The following is a 24,230-nucleotide window of genomic DNA, read 5'->3' as shown; positions in this document are numbered from 1 at the left end:
CTAAACAGGGCAAGGGGTTATATTACAAAGGAACAGGTGAGCATTGCTTCACCCATGGGGCTGTAGCAAGACACACCCATGCATGAGACACCCTCCCTTGAACCCAAGAAGGGTGGGGGAAGCTCTGCCACATTTCTGTGACTGAGCGCCTCAGCACCCACCCAGGGATTGTGACACAGTCACATGCAAGGTTGGTCTCTCATAACTTCCTACTTGATTTCAAATAATAATTTTTTGACAGTAACTAATATTTCAATACTGGTTATTGAACACAATTGCTGCAATGTGTCAGTATCATCTAGTCAAAGAGTACCAGGAAGATACCCCTAGCTGATCAAAGTTGAGTTTATGGGTTCATTGTAGTGAGGGAAAATACCCACTAGAGAACAGAGAACCATAGGGTCCCAGAGTGACAGGGTTAGAAAGAACTTCTGGGGCTTTAGTTTGTGTTAGGTGAGTTAGGAGTAGGTTTAAGGAAGCAGGGCTTTGCTCTAACTTGAATGCCATCAGGAAACAGGAGAGATTCTGTGAATAGGAATCCTAGCACCTCTTATCTAGAGGGTGGAGGACATAAAGCAAGGTTTGTGCAGTCCCTCAAATCAGTAGGGATAGAGACATATTTGGCCATTTTAGTGGTTTGGTTTTTGATGAGTACTCTTTTAGCTTGATCCATCATGATCACAGAGTGGCCTTGTCTGATATTGGCATTCCATAAACTTGTTCACCAGGAGAACACCCCAGAATGTGAATGCCCAGACCGAATGCCCAGCCTGCTCCTGGCAACACCAAGACCTCACCAGTAGTTGGGGCCTATCTTGCTGCCAAAGGCTGCTTTTCTTCATGCTTCTTATTCTCAAAGGACTGTACTGGGAAAGGGGACTCCCTCACTATTTATTTCTAGGTACCATTCTATCTAACACTCTAGGCGAAATTATACCAACACCATATTATGTAATTATCTACTTAATATTATAAAACAATTCCTTTTTAAATTAAGTGAATATGTACTAAAGCACTCAATATTATTACTATAAATGAATATTATTATTGCAAAAATAGAAGGTAAAAATGACAATAAAATTATATAAATGTGGTATAATAAATTCTAGCTGGATGAAAGTGTCCTCTGAAGGCTTTCAGTTTGAAGCTGGAACCCCCACTTTAAAGTATAGACAGAGGTAAAAACTATAACCAAACAGATTTTGCATTTGAAAAAATTTGAAAGATTTAAAAGCAAAGAAAAGGGAATTATTAATATGATAACAACACTGTTTAATACCACATGTTCATGCTATATATAATAATCACACTCATTATCTATTTTGCGATTGTATACCTCTCACATTTTAAGAAACATTAACCTGGTCATTCTGAATGTATGATTAGCTGTCTTCATTTAAAATATCCAGAAAAAAATTCTGTTTTTTGTGGTTCATTATACCTGCCTTACTGAAAACAGTATGCCTATGTACATTGAAACAATCAGGAAAAAAAGTTGCTCTAACTCCTTAGTGCAGGTTGTTTTGTCCAGAGAGGGAAGGGTCTTCTGTACTATGTGGGGACTTACATAAAACCTAGTTTTAAAATGAATATCATCTTGCAAGTGCTCTTTCATTGCTTATAATTGCCCATGCCTCCTTTCATTTTCTAAGGCAGCAAGGTCAAATAGTGCAGAAGTCAGAAAACTGGGCAAAAAAAACCTGGATATTTCAGTTTCCCTCTTTCAACAACTGTATGACATTGGGGACATCACTTGCATTCATTTGTGTCACTGAGAGAATAGAAAAGATCCAATCCAACTCTGGCAATTGTGGCAAGAATAAAATTAAGTGATGTGAATGAATAGTAACATTATTATTTTTAAATAAAAATCAAAAGATCCCAGTCTTCAACATTTGGTAGCATGTGCTAAACTCATGGGCTTATCAGCCTAGCAAGCATTCCTTCCATAGAAACCTCCACATCACAGCGCTGATCACACAACAGTTAATCTTCCACATGCAACTATCCAAGATCATCTAAACTTCAGTTGTGGATTGAATGCTAAGTTGTTTTCCTTTCTTTTGAACTTCGAGGCTTTTTCCAGATGGTGTCATGTGGCACACGCTTGTGTTGTAGTTCCTGACGACTTTGAAAGCTCACTCCATCAGAGATGCCTCACCACCCCACCAGGGACCAAGAGTAGCCAGCCTTCCCATATGTTCCTCCATCCCCGCACTCTAAGTTCTTTTGCTGCCTTGCCTGCATAACAAATACAAATATGGTTCTGGACCTGGATTTCTCCCAGATGAGCAGACTTCAAAGTAAGTGTGAGGTCTCTAGGAGAAGGATTTTCCTTTCTCCATCTGCGTGACCATCGCCAGCTACATGTCTGGTTTCCTTAGTGATTGAGTGATTAAAGGAGGTGGCAAAGGTAGGGAGGAAGGGGAGAGTCTAAAGAGGTTTGTGATTAGCCTGAGTTGGAAGAGAGTGGAGGAGGCAAGACAAAATTAAATTTTCCATCTGGAACAACAAATTAGGTTGAGACTGACATATTTAGTGCTAGTAGCAGGTTAGCAGCAACATGACATCAACACATACACTGTAACTTTGCATATCATTATTTAACATGCTAATATATCACTATTATATGCTCATTACTGGTGATGGCATCACACCGAAGAAGAAATCATTATTTACTTGAGGGCCATGTCAGTGACTGATGAGGATCGTATAATGCAGTCACCACCCTAGGTTTTTCATGAAAGAAATGAAATAAGACTTGTTCTTTAAGCTTGTATATAAGTAGAACTTGCGATATGATGGACTAAGATAGAATGGTCTACCAGTTCTTTTGTGGGAGCTTTAATACCATTCCAAGCCTAAGTACTATTATAATTTATCTGTATTAGTTTTCTAGTTATACTTTTCTACTTTTTTTCTTTTTCCCCTTGTTCTTATTTTTTTTTAAAGTACATATCCATTTGTTTCCCTTCTTGCTTTTTTTTTAAAGGAGTATTTTCCCATAAATGCTGTATTTCTTTTTGTTCTTAATCTACAAATTTTCATTGAATATCTATTGGGTTCTCCCTGTTTGCCAGTTGGTCCCAATCTGAGGGGCACAAGGCCCTCCAGCTATGGGGTTCTTCTAGTCACGGTTGTTGAGAACAAACTGACTTTCATCAGAGCATCCACAGAATGAAATCATGGTATTGGTGCTTTGGTGGGGGAGAAGACAATGGGCAAAAAGTAACAGGTGTTGAAGGGAAAGGAGGACACATGAGCCATCATGTGCCTGGCACAGATAAAGTGCTCTATAAAATAGTCATTACAGAAAGAGTTCCATTCACATTTCATAGAAGGTGTTCATTAGTATTTTGTAAAATAAATAAATGGATAAGTTAATAAAGTGAATAAACGAAAGCTGTTTTTTCCTTTCATACCTTTGTTTGAACTCTAAATTGTTTTCTTTACATTAGGTAAATGACAGAGGTATAGAGAATTACTCTGAAGCCTTTCTCTTACCTGTGGCCCTTAGGTAATGAGATAGAAGGCAATCTGTTACATTGCTTTGGGGTGAAGTGATTAAGAATCATATTTGAATACAACACAGTTTAGCTGTTGCCACTGACTTGGGGAATCTCATCATCCTCATTTTTCTTTTTATCTTCTTGAGCATGTTTGGCCATGAAAAAAAAAATGGATTCCTCTAGAAAAACACATTTTTCTAGGCCAACATTTTATGTTACAGTTTCATATTATCTTTCTTCAGAAGCATACAAGTCACAGGATTGCTATCAGGATGAAGGGTTGCTATCAACCTGTAGGGTTGGGCATAGGGTTACCAAAATCATTTGGATAAAATCAAAGTCCACAAAATTCCTTGTCAAACTATCATCTCATAATTTCTGTTAGGTAATTTAATTTTGGAATTTGCTTTAGAAAGGTCAAGTAGAAAAATCTTGTGTGACATATGAAGTTGATATCAGTTTGGAATATTAACTTATTTATTACATTGTCCTGTTGTTGGCTATTTTACATTTACATGTTTTCAACTTTTCTATTGGCATATAACCATTTCTATATTTTAACTTTTATGGCCTCATCATCTAGATCATCCTCACTGTAAAATTTGTTCAGTATTTATAAATCTCAATGCTTATTGTCATTACTGCTATCAAATCTTAAGGGAAATACTTTATGATTACATTTTAAAAAATGTGTGATTAGATGTATGTGAATAAATAATGTGTACATATCTAGAGACTCATAAAAAAGTTAAATCCATTGTTCATTTTGAAAAATCTAAATCCTGCATCACTTTCTGTAGATTTACTGATAAAACTTCCTGCTAAAATTGTAGTATTGGAATAGAATTGGTTATTGTTATACTTAGGAATTTAGTGAATGTTTTGCCTTTAGCCATATTTGGAAAAATACCTTATAAAAGTGAAATAAAATTAAATTAGAATGTAAAACCCTTTTTCACTGAGTAACAAAAACAAAACAAAACAAACAAGCAATCCCCCCCCCAAAAAAAATCTAATATGTAGTGTTTTTTTTTTTTTTTGCTACCTTGCCAAATACCACGGGGGGCTTACTAATGTACTTCACAATACACAGACCCACTCCAGGACAGGACCCGAGGATTCTCAGAGTCCAGTGAGGCTGCCTGTGGAAAGCTTGCCCTGCTGGTGAGAGGGATCAGAGGTCAACATCTGTTCTCTGCTTCTGCTATGGAATCCTTGCCAACAGACCACATCTGATAGATAATCTAAACTGCTCATTGCTTACTTCATTCTGTTGGAGGATTATAGGAGGAATAGGGTCTAAGAATAATTAGGGAAGATTAAAATCATTTGTGATTTGTTTTCATGTAACTTCAGTGAACCCAACCTTTCAACTGTTCATCCCCAGTTTTTTTGATTTTGGCAACCCCTAAAACATATTTTGTCAGTTGCACTCTTGATTCCTTTACTTCTTAAACTATTAGAAACTTAAATTGAACACAGTCCATATATGTTGTCTTTAGTTACAATTAACCCATCCATGTATTTATTTTGTAAAGATAGGCTAGTATCCAGAAATTTGTTGTACTCTTCATTTTTAAATATAGAAGAAATTCCTCCTTGTCACAGATGAAATGATATTCCTAGGATGTTTAACTTTTACTCCAAGTTATAAAACAATAATCGTTGCAGATTCTAAATATACAAGCATCTTATTGTAATATTTCTATTAAAAGAGGTATAAAAAGATTGTCTATCAGATATAAAACACAAAACACACACACACACACACACACACACACACCCCTAATCAATGACTTTTTTTTTAACAGAATTTCTTAGAGTCACAAAATGTTATGACTTACTGCCATCTTCTAGGGGAACCCAAATCTGTATTGCTGTTTTTGTTCCCTTGCTACCTCCTACCCCAGAGTTTGTCCCAGCTCACACACTTGTATTCCCATGTGGTGCTTGCTTTGACCAAGAAAATTAAGACAGCATTACTCAAATCCTTGCTTGGTAGAATCCAACTGCTGATGTCAGATTTGAGTGGATGAAGAAAATTTTTAGAAAATGCAAATTGTGGTCTTCCCAGCAAAACGTGATGGTCTAGGGTTTACAGACAATTGTGAAGAGGCCCTGTTTCCTACTCGAGTGATGACAGTCATCCAAGGAACATCACTTGATGCCCCATGGAATCTGGCTGGAATAGGTCTAGACTTTTGTCACTTTCTCCTTCTTTGGGTTTCAAGTAACTTGAAGAATATTTCATTTATTATTAAAAAAATACTAGTTTTCTTCTATATATGTGTATGATATTGTATATATTTGCAATCCGTTTTACTTAATTATATGAAATAAAATTACCTTGTTGTCTAGTTAATGGCTCCTTAAGTCATTAACTCTTTAAGTCATTAACACAATAAATTATCAACCTCTGATTTTGTAAATTTATGTTCTTGAGGCAATGAATATTAGAAAGAATAAGGGCAAAATGAAAGGTTAAACATGGAAATACACTGGGAATACAGCAAATGTTATAGGCAAAGAGAAGTTAAAAGGTAGTTAACAAGGAATGGAGAAATACTATTTATTAAATTGTGCTGATCACATACAGTTGGTCAAGATTATAGAAACTCTGAATGAGCCTCAGTGTCCTTATTAGGAATATTATTAGTATCTATTTCATGCAATTCTTGTGAAGATTGAATGGGATTGTGTATAGAAAGGAACTTAGTCCAGTACCAGTTGCATAATAAATGCTCAAAAAGCACTAGAGAGTGAGAAAAATCTTGGACCATGTAAACATAGTTCTTTGACTAAATGTGAGAAAATCCCTCTTTGTTCTATGCAATATGTAAGAACTAAAATACAGTTTCCTTTCTGCATAAACTCACAAAATAGTCATTCTGACTCTATGAAACCTTGTCTTTTTACTTAAAATGTTTCAAATAACTTTAAAGGCATTTTGAAGAGTACTAGTATTTCTCAAGATTTCTCCCCTTTTAGAAAAATTTAGGATAAGTAGATTTGGGGAAGAGAAAAACCTAGAAGACCATAGGCTAAGACACCAAGAACACTTTTGACTTAACTGTGCCAGTTTGTACTTCCTTACACACCTTCTGATCTAAGAACAGTGAGATTGGAGTTGAAAACAAGATAATTTTCTTTAGGGATATTATCCTATTTAATTTACCCTCCCTTTACTCGTTCATTGAATTTGAATGAACGTGGTAGAGAAGTTGTTCTGCATCCTGGGAAGATAGGAAAAAATACACCATCACCATTAAATGCCATTTTGTTTTTCTCTCTTTCCCCCACCCCTTTGGGAACCTGAGGATACTTATTGGACTGGAAGTTTTGATGGTTAAAACAAAATTTAAAAGCTAACTTGGAATTTTGCTCGAATCCTATTTGCTCTGTGCAGAAACAAACAGGGTCTTCTCATAGGGGCTATTGAACTGTGCACTCCTTATCATCTGCACACCCAGAAATTTTAAGCCAGCAGCTTTCAAATTCACAAGTCTCTTTCTACCATGACTCTCTCTGATATAGACCTCTATCACACATTCTTGGGATAAGTCTGCTTTCCCAACTAGACTTTAAGCTACTTGAGGGCAAGACTATATGTTATTGAACTAAAATCTTCAGAATTTAGTTGCATCTACTACATAGAAGGTGTTCATTTGATGTCATCATGCAGATAAATGAGAGGGCACAGTTGAAATGGCTGAATATTCAGTGAAGAAATGGGAATAATAGGAACATTAGAATTGAAAAGAATATTGTATAACAAGATAAAAAGAACCACAAAGTTGAGTTGAGTTTAAATAAATATGGGATTATAAAATTTGTGAAGTTGACAAAATAATTTTTTATAACTTCTTTATAACTTATAAACATTTTTTTAAAACCATAATAATATTCAGTGCTCAAGTAAAAGTCAAGGTAATGACCAAATTGTTCTAATGAGTCAAGAAGGAAGTGGGATAATGCTCATAGCTGTAATTAAGCAAATTTCAAAGTGATTATAGTTTCTGGTTAAAATATCTTAAAAAATTTAAAGAAAATTTTGAAATACATATTTATACTTTATGACACTTACAGAAAGACTTTTTTCTGAAGAATGAATATGCTGACTATCAATATGAATTGTGGAAGTCTCATGTACAGATAGAAAGTTTTTGTAGAATTCCAAGATTCTCATCAAGGCAGACCAGGTTCTTTACAATGTGGCTAAGCCCATACCAACTGTCCCACCTCTGCAAACTCATTTCTTCCACTTCCTCCAGATGTCCCTACCAGTCTGTTCATGTATTCCCCTCTACACCTGCCATCCTTTGGTCTCTACTCAAATGCCAGCCCCTCCATGAAGGCTCCCCCAGACCCACCAGCATGAGTAATTTCCACATCTGTGCCCTAGCAGATCATATAATTTGTCCCTTTGTCTCTAGGACACAAAAAATTCTGTCTTGAAATTAGGAGTCATGTTGCAATTATGTTTATATTTTTATTGTCTAGTACCAGGCCCATTACAATGTATGTGTCCAACGAGTAAATAAATGTTCTATGAGTTTTCAGGAACTTTTGGAACAAAAAACATCTAAACCAGGAAATTTAACTTTTGAAGATTTGGATGTAAGTGTCTTAATTAGAGAAGAAGATATATAGGGAAGAAAAATAACTAATAGCAGTTAACCATATCATATAATTTGTCCCTTTGTCTCTACAAAACAAAAAAGTCTGTCTTGAAATTAAGAGTGTGGTTATTGTAACTAACATAATAGTTACAATAACTTGCTCTGTGCAGGAGAAATCAGGGTCTTCTGAGTCCTTAGAAGGACTAATAAGGACTTTTAAGTCCTTATGAGACTTGTTTTTAACTAATAAGAAGAAAATAGGCCCCAGCAAATAGCTGAGGCCTCACAATCAGAGGGCAATATCTGGGCTGTATTGCAATTTTGGTTACAATATAAATCTTACTAGGTGATAAACCCAGAAGATATATGATGAGGCTTTCACAAATCAACATTTTTTAGGTTTATGAAAGATCCATTTGTAGTTCAGGCCTACCAGTCAATACCCTTTCTCTCAATAACCATAGTAAGCAAAAGGTATTTAACTTCATGAATTATAAAATGACAAGAAACATTTCTGTATTGGTTGTGGATTCAATCCCACAACAGGTTCAAAAGTTCAGACGCAGCTAATATCCAAATTTATCATAGCACAGGTTACTACATGAGCAGCATTTTTAAATAATATATACTTTAAATTATTGAAGGCAAGCATCAACAGGTAAGAACATGGTGTTTTAAAATACATTCTTGTTTCCTAAAATGCTTCAGCACTTTCCAAATATTCCTCAGAGTAATAAATAACAAAACTATGCACACTTTAATATTAGCAAATTGTTGCTTAGCTTATTCTCTTGTAAATAAATATTTTAGATCATGTTTTTCCTCCAAATATATAATTATAATAGAACGCTTATTGAATGTTTATCCTGCATGTGACACTAAAGAAATACTTTATAAATACTAACTAAATGTTATACAGTGATTTCTATTATCAACCCCATTGCAACGATGAGAAAATTATTGGTGAGAGGCACCAAAAACTACCTACTCTTATTTTTATCTCCAAATCTTTACTTATTCTCTTGCCTTTGCCTGGAGATTTTCCCCTCCTTTAACTCACCTTTCTATTCGATTCACTCTTCAAGACCAATTTAAAACTCCAGCATGCACCTTCCTGTAATCTTCTGACTTGTCTAGTCCCAATCTGACTCCTTTGCTGCGTTTATTTACTCATTCACACATTCATCCCTGCATTCATCAGATTGTTGAGTATAGATATTATTAAACAAAAGGTATAGATATTATTAAACAAAAGGCTTCGAGTGGTCCCCAGAGGTCCGACATTGTTTTGTATGCTGACTTGTGCATTTTGCTTCACCTGGGATGTTTGTTTCCTAAAGAGATTATAAACTGCTTGATGTCAAGTACCATGTCTGATTTTTTTTTTTTTTTTTTTGCAAATGAACTAAAAATTCTGGATGGATTAGCAGGTGTCAAGGTATTGAGCTTTGAGTGATATTTGGATCAGGAAATCCAAAAGAAACTAGAGCGAGCGGGAGAAGGTGGTGTTCAAAGAAGCTCAACAATTGGGAGAATTTCTGACACCCTTCAGTCCTTCAGAGTGATCTACAAAGACAACCAAGAAGAAAGCAGTTGCGTTTGGTTCGAGTTGGTTGAAGTTGTAAACTGAAGGGCTCCAAGAGGCACTTGACTGACAGTGAGAAGTGCCTGACACAGGAGTGCTGGTGCAGGAAGGCTCTTGCCTGGGCCCCAGGGTGAGTGCAGCCTTCTGAAGGGCACTCCTTTCACAGTTAGTAATAAACAAAACATTACTGGCCATGCAAGCACTCTGGAAGATGGGTGTAGCTAATGGAATATCAGTTTAAGATCTCTGGGAGGAATAAAAATGTAAATATTTACTGAACATTTACTAAGTACTGAACATCAAGTGTAAAATTATGTGTCACCATTGATATTTGGTCAGAGATTATCCTTGGTTTTTCTGTGAGGTTGCTTTTGGATTGCATTAACATTTTAATCAAGAGATTGAGTAAAGCAGATTGCCCTCTCTGATGTGGGTGGGCCTCTTCCAATCAGAACAGAAAGGCTAATACTTACTTAAGAAGAGACCTCCTGTCTGATAGCCTTGGGACATGGGTTTTTTTCTGTCTTTGGACTCAAACTGAAACATTAGCTCTTTCTGGGTGTTAAATCTACCTGCCTTTGGGACAGACCTCATCATCAGAGCTTTCCTGGTCTCCAGTTGCCTCTCACCCTGCAGATCTAGGGACTTGCCAGCCATGAGGCAATTCCTTATTCATTCATTCATTCTCTTATTCATGCATTCACACACAATTTGTCAGTTAATCTTGGAATCAGTCCATAACATTGGTCTTATGATCATTCCCACTCTAGTGAGAAAACAGACATGGAAAGATTAAAATCACATTCTAGTAAGCAAAAGAGCATAGGTTTAAACTAGAATTCCATGCCAGAGCCAAGATTCTTATCCATGATGTACAATGCTTCTAATGCTTAAAAAGTGGCCTAGAAAGTGGCATCAGTCATGGGGAAGAAAGCCAGGTTGCAGAGGATGTAAGATGTTAGTGAGAAGGTGAAGAAGGTAGACTTAGAACTCCCTTTCTGATATTTGGCAGCAGAAAATAAAAGGGAAGTAAGATGCTAATTAGAAAAAGAAGCACGGTCAAAGGATAAGGTTTTCAATCTATGGGAAACTGTACACATAAGAAAATAAAAAGTTGCAGAAGAAGAGACTGAAGAATTTCCATGGTTGTCAAGAAAATGTCATCTTCCTCCTCCTACAGAAAAGGGAGAAATAATCCTAGACATGCCTGCATCCTGTAGGCAATTGCCAGGTCGTCTTCTGGGCCACTGAAATCTCTCCTTCATTCCTAGCTGCCAGATCCATTGTTTTCTTACCCTGCTGGTGAACAAGGCTTTCTGACAAATATTGACCAAATACAGTTGCTTTTTTCTTTCATCACCATTCAATTTGCTTAAATAAAAAGTCCAATGAAAAATGACTTCCTCAAATATATCTGCACTGCATCTATCCTATCCCGTTATTTTTGGATGTCCCTCTGGAGTGATTTGGTTATATGCATGTAACTCCCCGTTCACCACATCTAATATGCAAGTCTTCAATTTTTAAAATTGCCTAGGCGGTCTATGGACACTACAGAAACAGGGCAGGCTGTCCATTTGTGACTTGAAATCTGATACTCTGAATCCAAAGGAATTAGTCACCATATCCATCTCTATTGCATTCCATGTCTCCTTTTCCTCCCCGTCGTTCACCAGACAGTAATGTTCTCAGATCAAATATTCTCTATAAATTGAGAGAACATTTAGCTGATTTATGGGGCTTTTAGCTATTATATACTTACCTATTCAATAAAAGTAAGTACTTACATCACATGACACATATGCTACCTTCACAATATAAGATCTTTCCTTCAAGGGATTCAGGCATCAAATCGTAATGAGATTTCTTGTAGCTAATACATCACTTAAGGGCAAACTGACATTCTGAATCTATTTCTTTCTTTCTTTTTTCCGTTTTCATCAATGGAGTTCAGGGCACAACATTTTTTATAAGATCCTTAAAATTATTCAGATATTTTATTTTCTTTCCTTAAAAATGTGACCCTATTGAATAAATGGAAATGGGAATATTGGTTTTGTACTTATGGGTGGGAGACAAATACTGATTTGATCTTTTATTCAACATTGCTAATTTGTAGAACCAGAAGCCAAGTAAATACTGGCTTTGTACCCAGGCCATGGGAAAGCCTTGAGAGCTTTCCCATGTATCTTACACTTACTTTATTTGGAAGTACTAATCAACAAACCAATAATCAATTAACAAATGTTTACTTTGCAAAAGCCTTTGGGTATATAAAGAAATGTAAATAATCTAATAGTAAATTTCCTGAAAGTCATTCTAATTCAGGGTTTCTCAGGGTTTCCCTGCTGACATTTTGGCCTGGATCATTCTTCCTGTGGACAGCGACCCTGTTCCTTGTAGAATGTTTAGCAGGATCCCTGGCTTCTACCCACTAGAGCTAAGTAGTACCTGCCCTGGGTTCTGACTACTAAGAAGTGCCTCTAGACACTGCCATTGTGCCCTAAGGGGCAAAATCACCTCCAGTTTAAAACCACTGCTTTAACTGAATTTACTATCTATTTTCTCCTGCTCCATTATGGTTGTGTTTGTAGAAAGGTTCAAGGGTGTTTGGATCTAAGGGTAGAATTTTCTCTAAAGGAAAGTTTTTTTTTATGTCTCTTGAAAATATAGGAAGCATTGCAGCTGTTTTCCATTATTTTACTTGGGACTGTGAAAATTAATGAATCAGTAAAGGGGTAAATTAATGAATCAGTAAAAGGGTACGAAGCACTTTCAGGAGAGGCATTTTAGCAAACCGACTTCCTGTATTGTAGCTTTGGAAGTTTCAGAAATTAAAGAGCTGAGTTAGAATTGTGGAGAAATCAAAGCAGGTTGCTGGTGCTCATCCCTCAACATTCTTTCCTTTTGGAGTGATCTAAATCCTCTATTTAATCTAATCTAGCTCCTCTATTTAAGATCTATTTAATACTGCTTGGGCAGTATTCACTATCCATCTTCTCATCACAACTCAGACTGATATTATCTAAAACAGCACACTTAATGAGTCCCATTGCAAAAATAACTCCATTTCTCAATTCACTACTTTCTATTTAGGGAGTCATTACTCCCTAAAGGTCTTATCTGTCTTGTCTATATCCTTCCCCAGCTCTGAAAAGTTTCTAGTTGGTTTCTATTGGTTCTTCTTTGTCAGTGCCTTTTCTATCCCCAAGGCCAATATCCTGTGATCAGCTGACTTACTTTTCTCTTTGGGAAAATCTCCCCATCCCAGTCTCTGCCCACCTCACCTTCTTTTGTTCTCAGAATGCTATCCCTGACATATCCCATTTAATACAGTCTGCCACGCTCCTCAGGGACTTATATCAGGTCTCTCTTACTGAAACAAGTACAAATTTCTTAACGTGATATTCAGAGCTATCCTATTTGCTCCAATTTTCCAGTTCAGCATGGTTCTTTTTCCTATTCAGTGCTTCTTCACATCCTGGTCACTTCAATCTCTATACCTTTTGGTTCCTGATTTGGAATATTCTTTCCTTCTTGCTGCAAACCTGACTTTATATATAGAATAATAATTATTGCCATTTATTGAATAACCATTCCCTGCTAGATAGAGGGCAATATATTCTAAGGACTCTTATCCCCACTTTTGAAACTCTAAGGAGTTAAGCAATGTGTCCAAGATCACATAGCATGGATGTGGCTGACTACAACACCTGAGTTCTTGACCATAAGGGCAGTATCAGACAATGACTCATGGCTTTACTTTGGTGTTAAGCCAACATGGATAAACATAAAAGAGAAAGCAAATTTTGTTTTCTGGAATGATCTTCCCTCCAAACTGAATGCCTGGAATTTAGTTCATCTGAAGAATAATTTGTTCATTCATTACTTATTCAATTATAAAGAGAATTAGCTAGAGACTTCGAAAAAAAGTTGCAAATTCACATGTTATATAGTGAAGAACAAAAAGACCATGCCCTATATCAGTTAAATGATAAGTAAAACCAGAGGGCACATGGGAAACCCAACACTAATAAGGGAGGTCAACAATGTAACCTAAAGAGAGGATGAAAAAAAGGAAAGGACAAGGAGAGGAATCAGATCCCGATTCCAAAAGTAACTAGAAAAGGAACACCATTTTCTAGCAAAAAAGTTATTAATAATAAAATGAAATTTCTGTCTGTAGCATAAAGAATTAATTGGCTATAGATATTTTCTTAAGTTGAATTTAATAAATTTTTATATGGAAAATTACCACTTGGGTTCATCTAAGCTAATTTATTTCTATTTAATATCCTTATAAAGAACTTAAGGTATTATTAAATCAGAAACATTATAACATGAAGGAGCATAAAAATTTGAAAGACACTAAGTGTATAAGAAATTTCTTTTGATTGATTTTTCTAGGTTATCTATTACATAATGAGCCTCTTACACAATTAGTGCTCCAAATGGAGCAGAATTTGCTTATTACCTGATGAATAATATTATTTTAGACACTGTGGGTAAAACAAAAGTGATTAAGGTCCCAGAGGAACTTATAATCTAGTAGGGAAATTTTGACAAGCCGGCAAATAGGTATAGCATAAAGAGGAATATAATATATGCCGTGAATGTTCCAGAAGGGACTTGAGAGATTCAGAAAGAAGGCACGTTCAGTTTTCATATTCAGAGATTTCTGGGAAAAGAAAATATTTAAAATGGATTTTAAATGAGTGGGTTGGAAGCTGTGAAAAGGAGATGAAGAAAGGGAAGGCAATTTAAGTAGAGGAGATTCTATAAGCAAGCTGTGGGAGTAGGAATGGAGAGTTTTGGGGGTCTTGCCCATGCTACAGCTGCAGGTGGGGTAGGAAATTTTAAGAACTATTCTGGAGTACCATCTGTTTGCCAAGTAAGGCACAGACCCAGGAAAAGTAGGCTGGGTAAAGCACAGGCCTGCCCACAAGGAGCAGGCACAGTTGGACGGGAAGAGAACTATCTGAGACCAGACCATGGAGAGCTTGAATTGCCTTCCAGACTAGAAAACCTGGATAAGGTTTAGCCACTTAAAGTTTTAGACAGATGACTGGAAATATACTTTAGGCAGGTGAATTTTACAGACCAATGAATATAAGAACATAGGAAGAATATTTAGGGGATTCTATAACGGTCCCCCCAAAAGACAATTCAAGAATGGCAAATAGGTTTCTAAGTGTAAATTGCAGCAGGAGAGAGCACCAGATCTTGGCAATTGATTTGTTGACATACATGTGCTGGCAATGGTTTATCCTTTGTAGTCTCACAAGCTAAATTTGTCCGCTTTTAAAAACATGGGAAAAATCTCTTTAAATACTTGTCTTTACCATTTTCCATAAACACAATTATACTAAAACAACCTGATGAGACCTGTGATGTATGTATTTCATAAGCAGTATGGCTAGGATATAATTCTTGGCTTGAGAAGAAAACTGAAGGATTAAAATAAGTTTTCTGGTAACTCAAAAAAAAAAAAAACCTTTAGGAGGTGATAGATTCTTTTTTTTAAAGTCACAAACAAAACAAAATTTTAAAGCCTGGATTATCTAGATTAGTAACATTCCAGAAATTGAGTCAGTAGAATTGATTCTTTCCTACCTCCCTATCTTTATTTTAAACAGGATTTAATACAAACAATGATCTATGACACTTCTTTTTTAAACTTAAAACAAACATTTACAAGAGGAAATTAGCTTAAGGAATTTGCCCTTGCATACTAAATCCTGTGTAGATTGCAAGCATAAAGAAATTTTTATTCTTTTCCTCTAACACTGCAAAAATAAACAAAAATTTGCACCCTAATGTCAACATTTTAGACATGAGAAGGATAGCAGGGCCCATGCCAATGCAAATACTATATCAATACAATACAAGCAAGTTGAATGCCAGCCAACCTGGAGAGTACACCCTTCAATAGCATTTTCAAGCCCAGCACCAGCAAAACCCCCAGCAGCAGAACCAAGGACAAAAGTATGAAAACACACTCTACTCTGCAGTTCTGCCTGCCTGAGTAGAAGGGCACAGGAACTGAACACACACCCTGGTAACTTGTGTTAAGAGGCACCTCCTATGACATGTGATTGAACCAAAGGACACTGATAAACCCACTGCAGAAGGAGGGCTCTTGGAGATAGAAATGAAAAAACCAAGACTTGGTTCAAAATTGCATCTCTTCAGATCGATAGATGCTATCAATAGGATCAGTCACTTCAATGAAGCAACTGATCTTACCTGAGCTTGGCATCATGTAGATCCAAGAGTAGGTGGAATTTTCTCCCTGCCTCTCATCTGGTTGTTGTCTAGCCAAAAACCACTGAGGCCAGAACCAATTAGATCCAGCATTCATATTATTGCATGTGAGAATGTTGGAGGTGTCTACCCATGAGGAGCAGCGCTCCTGAAGACAGTGTAGGAAAACCTGAATTTAGTCCAAAACCTTTTCCATGTTCTAGGTGGATCTGCATCTGAGGCAACATAGGAAATACGATTTTTTTTATCCAGAATAACATGGATATACTACAAATAAAAATACTTTATTTGTAGGTGGGAAGGGAAGGTAGAGGGTGGTTTAAAAAAATCAGGTTTTTTGGGGGTGGGTACTGGGGATTGAACTCAGGAGCACTTGACCATTTAGCCAGATCCCCAGCCCTATTTTGTATTTTATTTGCTTGGCACCTTGCTTTTGTTGAGGCTGACTTTGAACTCATAATTGTCCTGCCTCAGTCTCCCAAGTCACTGGGATTATAGGCAAGCACCACCACACCCAGTTAATTTTAATTTTCTATAAAATATATAAATAAAGAAAATTTCTAAAACCACAGTATGAGATATGCAGTATAAAATTCATATTAAAGAAATATACACAATTCCTGAATCTGTCTAAAGAGGTGGATGAAACTTTATATTTTCCATTTAATTTAATTTTTAAAACACATCTTACACATGATTCTGTGTAGATTCTTCATCTCTGGCACTAATTAATGGGATTCTCAGATTTTTCAAAAGAAAAAAATTAACACTGTTAATAACTAAAACCATTGTTGAATGGGATTTTCTACTGGGATACTATGGAATTTTTTCTTGGCCCCGAAATGATGATTTTGTTTTGTTTTGTTTTGAATTCAAAGGGAAGTCAGAATCCCAAGTAACTAGGGAGGGGACTCGATACAATATTTATCTTTTTCTTTGCTTTCCTTTTACTTTCAAGTAATTACTTTGCTTTATGCCCTTGCCAGCTGGACCACAACCAAACATCTTACAGAGTCAGTCGAAACTAATCCATCTTCCCTGTTGGAAAGGGTTATGGATTGTCCCCAACTGCTGCACTTTCAGACGACAAACACATTTGGAAAAGTCTCTTTCAAGAGACCACCATCAGTTTTGAAGGGTTGGCAATTCTCAAAGATTGCTCCATTTAATGCTGGTCACCCAAAAGAGTAGGACCAGTTTTCATCCCCTGTCGTCAACCAATTTATATTTTGTTCACTGCAACATGAAATAGAAAATTATCCCTTTGCTTACGTTTGTGAACAAAATCAAAGGAAACAAAGCAAAGCAGACTTTCTAAGTATATCACATTCCTGACATATAATAGTTGCCTACCTTCTCCCAGAAATAAATTTTTAACTAATAACAACAAGCAAAAAAAAAATCCTGTTTCTTTGGAATATTTTAGATAAAAAATGTATCCCTAAGATTTGGAGTGACATTCACATAGAGTCTGAACTGAAGATTCAGAGAAGCTGCATTTGGAGCTTCCAAATGGGAAAAGTCATAGAATTAAAGGACCAGGATTTTAGTCCCAGGGTCATCATTAACTAGAAGTGGGAGTTAAGTGCTTCATTTCTTTGAGCTTAATTTTCTAAATCTGCTAAATGAGAACAAGAGTTTCCCTTATTCATCTTTCACATAAAGGCTATTATGAGATTTGAAGGAATTTGTGTAGCTCCCTGCCTCTCAAATGGGCTACCCAGACTCCTGGGAAGTCTTTAGCAGAGTTGAAGGGCCCTTGAAGCCACAGGATAAAAACACTGCCTCTTCTTAGAGCATTTATTTTTTTTAAGAAGACATTGTAAGATGATCAAATTTGATTTGAACTTGGCTTTTTAAATTTATTAATTAAAACAAACACTACTGTGTTATGGATTTTGCATAAACTTTTGAGATAAGAAAATTCTTTGAAATGTTGTATTTTATTTGGGAGGAACAACTATGGCCTATATTGTCAGAACTCCAGGGTTAATCATTAATTTCCACCTGCCATTTGTTATTCTTTACTAGAAAACCTTAATAAACCCTGAAAGGGCAAGTATTTTAAAACTTAAAAGATCTCTACTTTGTTAGCTTTCTGTAACTGTGACAAGATACCTGAGATAAATAAACTTAAAGGAGGAAAGATTTATTTTGGCTCAGAGTTCCAGAGGTTTCAGCCCATGGTCTTTGGCTCTGTTTTTTTTTGTTGTTGTTGTTGTTTGTTTGTTTTTGATGGGAGGCAGGTGTGGGAAGGCATAACAACAAGGTGGCTAGTGTGTAATGGAGAAAAAGTAATAGGAATCAGAAAGCAGAGAGAGGGAGATGGGCAAAGTCCAATACCCCAAATATCCCTTTTGAGGGCATGCTTTCAGTGACCTAACTTTCTTCCACTAAACCCACTTCCTAATGTTCCACTACTCCCCAAAACACCATAGGCTACAAACCAAAGCTTTTAGCACACAAGTGTTGGGGGACATTTATGATACAAACTGTAACATCTATTAATTTGTGCTTTCCTTAGTAATCTCATTAGTAGTTTTACTAAGAAATGGAATATCCTCAAAATGTTTTTTTAAATTTCATTTCTACTGTTATTTTGTTTTTAATGTTGATTTATCATTATCTCCTGTATCGACTTATGTGTTATTTCTTGGATCATTGCTCAGTAAAGTAAGTAGACTTGAGAAAATGAACTCAGTGATCTTTAAAATGAAAAGATTGACGAATGAATGTTGGCCATTCTGGTCCCACATCACCATAGGCTAAGACTGGCTGAAGCTGAGCCTCAGAAGGGGTATGTTCTCCTGTTGGCCCTGCTCAGTTCTCTCCTATGTCTCCCCTCTTGGCTGTAACAGGCATCTGAGCATGCACCCCAGACTAAAAGCAGTTTTACTTTTGTAATAGATACAGCACAGGTTTAATTAAAAACCATAAAGATTTCAACCAAGTAAACAGAAGTTCTGCACACCATGTGCTGTGTTGGGGAGAAAATGATGTTTGTTTTGGTGCCTCCAATATAAAATCAAATTCTAGGAATACTGACCACGTGGGAGGCAAGAATACATCTGTGTAGCTAAAATCTAGTCGCCTTGTTCCATTTTAACACAGCTCAGAATAAAACCCATGCTCTCTATCTAGCAACTGTATATAATTACAGAGTGCCTTCCATAAATTAGTTTTGGTTTCATCTTAGTTTTTCTAACTTTTCTTTTTTTTTTAATATTTATGTTTTAGGTGTAGTTGGACATGAAGCCTTTATTTTATTTACTTATTTTTATATGGTGCCGAGGATAGAACCCAGGGCCTCGCACGTGCTGGGCGAGCGCTCTACCACTGAGCCACAGCCCCAGCCCCTCTAACTTTTCTTTACCTAATATATGTATATATATATATATATTATATTATATTTTACCACAAGCACAGGTGTGTTTGTGTGTGTATGCATAGGCGTAGACTACAAAAACTGACAGAGGGAAACACACATGAATTTAAAAGAAGAAATCAGGCTGGGGACCATTTGGATAGGATTCCTGTGTATTTGTTGGTAACTCACCTTTGTAAAGTGACCATATGTTCTATCCCCACTAGTTGGCAATGACAACAGGAACGTGCTGCTCCTGGCCCTCATGACTGGGCTGCTTCTCATTTGGTCCTCTTAAGTCTAGAGGCATCACTTACTGAAGAGCTGTAATCATGCTAGTAAAATCAGTGCATATAGTTTAAAAAGCAAATTCCCAGGCATATGTGTCTGCTGTCATTGCTGGCTCATCTAGCAAAATGTCATGCTGAAAGGATAGCTGGGGATAAAATGCTTCTTCCCACTACTCCACCACTCCTGAAGTCCAACATTATGTACATATCTGTGATGGAACACAGAAGTGCTGATGAACAACTGTGAGAGACTATGAGTGACAAGATGTTTGAAACCCAGGAGGCTGCTGCCGCGGAAGCAGTCAATGTAGAATTGGGAAGTCTTTCCGTCTGCACAAGATTCAACTCACAGTCAGCTCACTTGGTTGCTATTGATCCCTTATTTCTGAAACCACTTTGAATTCCACTTTTAGTGTTAGCATACCATCCTTCATCTTCCTTCCCTCTTTGCTGGCAACAGTTAATTAACCTAAAATGCCCTCCTGATTTAACCCATCAAGCAAAGCCTGAAATTGAAGCTGGAGAGCTCAGAAATGTGAATTTCATTAAATGCTCAACAGGCCACTTTCAATCAGTTTGGAAGCTTCTAGGAAAAATAGGCCTAGTTGAGAGTTTGTTTTTTTTTTTTTTTAAACAAGTTTACCATGGCCAAGCTCAGATAGAAGATGATAGAAGACCTGTACCAAATTTCTCTGTAATAGAGAAGTTCCAGGGAGTACAAAGTGTTCATTGGACCTTAATTATCTTACTTTTTTTTTGTCTTGTATTGTTTTCCAACTAATTCACATATTTATGTTTTTTTCTCATTAGCAAGTTGGAAGGTGAAGGGAGGGACAGTGTATTTTTTATCCTGCATTGAACACATTAAAAGTACTTAATATGCATTTCATCAATAGCTAAATGTAGTCAATAATTAATTTAAGCTATTTTAATTTCTAACTTTTCACACACTGATAGAAGCTCTTAAGACATGTTGTAATTTGTCTTAGTGCAATTGTGGTTCTTATACAATGCCACACCTGCTTCATAAGTAAGTTGGTGCAGAAGGTGTCTAAACTTCTGAAATTTATATCTGTATACCATTTGGTGTCCTTGTTTTCCAGAACAGTCAATAGTGGAACAATTCTAGAGCCAGAAGGTAAATTGTGCTTTTTGTGGCATGGAAAGAAATTTCTGCCATCAAAATTTTTTAAAGGGGCTGGGGATGTGGCTCAAGCAGTAGCACGCTCGCCTGGCATGCGTGCAGCCCGGGTTCGATCCTCAGAACCACATACAAAGATGTTGTGTCCGCCGATAACTAAAAAATAAATATTAAAAATTCTCTCTCTCGCTCCCTCTCTCTCTCACTCTCTCTCTAAAAAAATTTTTTTAAAAATTATCTATCTAGATAGATAACATCCAGTCAGGTATAATTGTGTCTGGATCATGCATGAGTTGGCTGCTCCTGCAGAGTCCACCTATCCTCCTGACCTACTCTGGCCATGTAGTTTTCTCCCTTGAACTTGACCTTGTCATTGTGTTTGTCTATTCTGGCTCCTGTTCCTAGCTCACCCTACCTAAATGGCTCTCTATCTTGATCCCCAGAAGCAGTATTAGGCCCAGGATTTCAAATTGTCACCTCTGTCTACTCCCTGTTGGAACAGATACAATCCTCTCTTCTCTCAGGACAGTCTCAGACACTGACCTAGGCTATAAATGTATCTAGCAATGTAAAGTGGGCATTTGATTCTGTCCTTTGTAATACACTCAAGAAGAGTCTAAGGGATTAAGCTTAGATTCAATATCACTTAGTGTCTTACCTAGAGTGTGACTTCTTTGAGCATAGGGACTATAGATACTCTCCAAATTTTGTATAGGAATGTAAATAAACTGGCACCTGCAATTGCTATTTAATGCTTGGGATAATTGAGTATGTTCTTAAAAGATGAGTGGTATAATTCAAAAATACTACCTACAGAAGAAAACTTACATAATTGTATTTATAAACTTGAAAAAATATACATCAAAGGAAATAAAAAAACAAAATTTTCTAGATAAGAAAAAAAGCAAAAAGTGTAAAAAAATGGACTATAAAGAACTTAAGGGCTGGGGATGTGGCTCAAGCAGTAGTGCGCTCGCCTGGCATGCGTGCGGCCCGGGTTCCATCCTCAGCACCACATACAAAGATGTTGTGTCCGCCGAAAAACTAAAAAATAAATACTAAAATTCTCTCTCTCTCTCTAAAAAAAAAAAAAAAAAAAAAAAAAGAACTTAAAATTCCATGTCAAATAAGGTACATATGAACTTGGTCTGGAGTTATTAAGATGTCCTAAGTGGTCAGTGTATGAAGTGGGAATCATGAGGCTGTTCTGTTAATGTGCTGTGGCCCATGTAGTCTTTGCAAGCATCTATTCATGTTTTAATCTTCAGGCTGTGCCACTCAGGTATTCTGCCTTAGTGCTTTTATGGGATTTAGTCATACATTTATTTAACTGAAATTTTTAGAAAGAAGTAATGTTTCTGAAACTACTATCACATCCACTATTTGGGAAATTAATGTTTCTAAAGCAAAAGCAACAAATTGAAGAGATGGCTTATGAAATGGCTACTGGTATTAAGAGGTTCTTTTTGACTGGGATGGGTTAAAAACAGCTATTAAAGACATGTTTTTGCATTATGCCAGATTAGAAATTAAAGAGTCCTTCCCAATGGCAACAATGAATTTACCAGGGAGTAATTTGAGGTTTCCTTGGGCACTCTCAAGAATAACTCTCTTGCTTCGGGTGTGGGAGTAAAGAAGGAGACAGAGAAGGCAGGACAAAATTAATGACCCATGATACTCCCAGATGTGCATGACTCAATTTTCTCTAATATTTGGAGAAGGACAAATACAGGTGAGATGAAAATAGCCAACATATGTGTCTCTTCAATTTTGGGATGTTCATCCTTCATTACTCCCCAAACATGTTGGCATTGCCACACAAGGCTGACTGAACTGCATGTGGATCTAACTGAAACCTCATGATGGATGTCGAAAGCAAAGTAGCCATGTTCTCAGTGGCCTCTGGCCTCTGGCCTCAAGCACAATGAAGGAGAAAAGTAAAATCCCTTTATTTTTATCGTCTTGATATGTTCAAAAGGTTTTCTTTCCATTTCCCAATTATGGTTAAATTGCATTTATTTTTTTCATCTCCTTAGTCTATGTCATGATCATTACGTCCCCTCCCATGTATAAATCTGGTACATCAGACCACAATTTGCACTGTCAGCTCCTATGAGTGAAATCTATTGCACTTGCTGAGCTGTCCCGCTTTTGCCTTTGTAGCAACTTTTAGACCACAATAACCATCATCAGTTTAAAGCAAGCAGATCCATTACATTTCCTCTGTTCCTACAGCCCCACATTAAGCTAATATTATCTATTTCCCAAGTGAAAAGAGTCCTTCCAGTCCCATCAATTATTAATTCCTTGCTTGCAGCTAATGTTTTCTTTGAATTATTTAAATGCATCTTCATTTATCAATAAACATAAAATGTTAAACAAAGAATACTGATGAAGGGCATTATTTAAGCTATAACATTTTATGAGATTATTTCAAGCGCCTTTTCTGATTTATTAACACAATATATTTTATAATTATTTTTCCATTTCTAAAAAAAATTATTCTGGGTTATCATCTAGAGGTTTGCAGATTTCGTGAGTGCTCTCTTTAACTTCTATTGTGATTTTGACAAGTTTCTTTTAAAATATTCTTAGGTATACATATGTATCTGTGTGTATCTTCTTTCCTGAGACACACACACATATACATACACACACATACATATAAATGTATCTGAGTATGTTTATTAAAATACATGTTCATTATTCCTGATCTTGTTCTTAAAAATTATAAAGATACCATTAAGTTTAAATTTTCTTCTGTGAATGCTATAGTACTACATTAAGCAAGGCATATTTGTATGGGTTTACAAACATACACACAAACATATTAGGCAAGCAGGCAAAGAATACTTTTTCTTGTTTAAAGATAAAACTTTAAAATTAAGGTAAGTGAACAGCATAATTGGCTACCTTATATTGATTTTTTTAAGTCTTAGCAATAATACCCACACATTTTCATGCACACAGTCACACAAATCAATTCTACTTGCCTATTTTCTCAGTTTTGTAACCCAAATACAATACAGACTATTGAGAAGTCTAGATATTATAGTAGTACATTTTTATTTTGTCGCCTTCTAAAAGAGAATGAAACTTAATATTCTCAAGTGAATATTATAGGTATGCCAAATCCCCAAAATTAAATTTTTGTGAAATCTTATAAAATAACAATGTTGTATAATAATTAGTATAATCATGCAAACCACTTTTAGCCCCTTTCACTGTAATTTATTTAAAAGCAAAAATTTCTTTTAGGTGTTATAAACTTTGTATTAGTGAATCTAGTCACCTATTTCTCCAATTTACAGAACTGAATTCTTTTGTGCTCCACATTATCCAAGAAAAATCTTTATAAGTTTAAAATAACATGCAATAATAAAATGCACATGTATTTTAACATTAAATATATAATTGTAAATATTCAACAATATGCTTTGAAATATCCAAGACCATTC

This window comes from Urocitellus parryii, chromosome 6 (genome assembly GCF_045843805.1).
Source record: "Urocitellus parryii isolate mUroPar1 chromosome 6, mUroPar1.hap1, whole genome shotgun sequence".
In the NCBI taxonomy this organism is placed as follows: domain Eukaryota; kingdom Metazoa; phylum Chordata; class Mammalia; order Rodentia; family Sciuridae; genus Urocitellus; species Urocitellus parryii.
Note: the sequence above shows the minus strand (reverse complement) of the source record.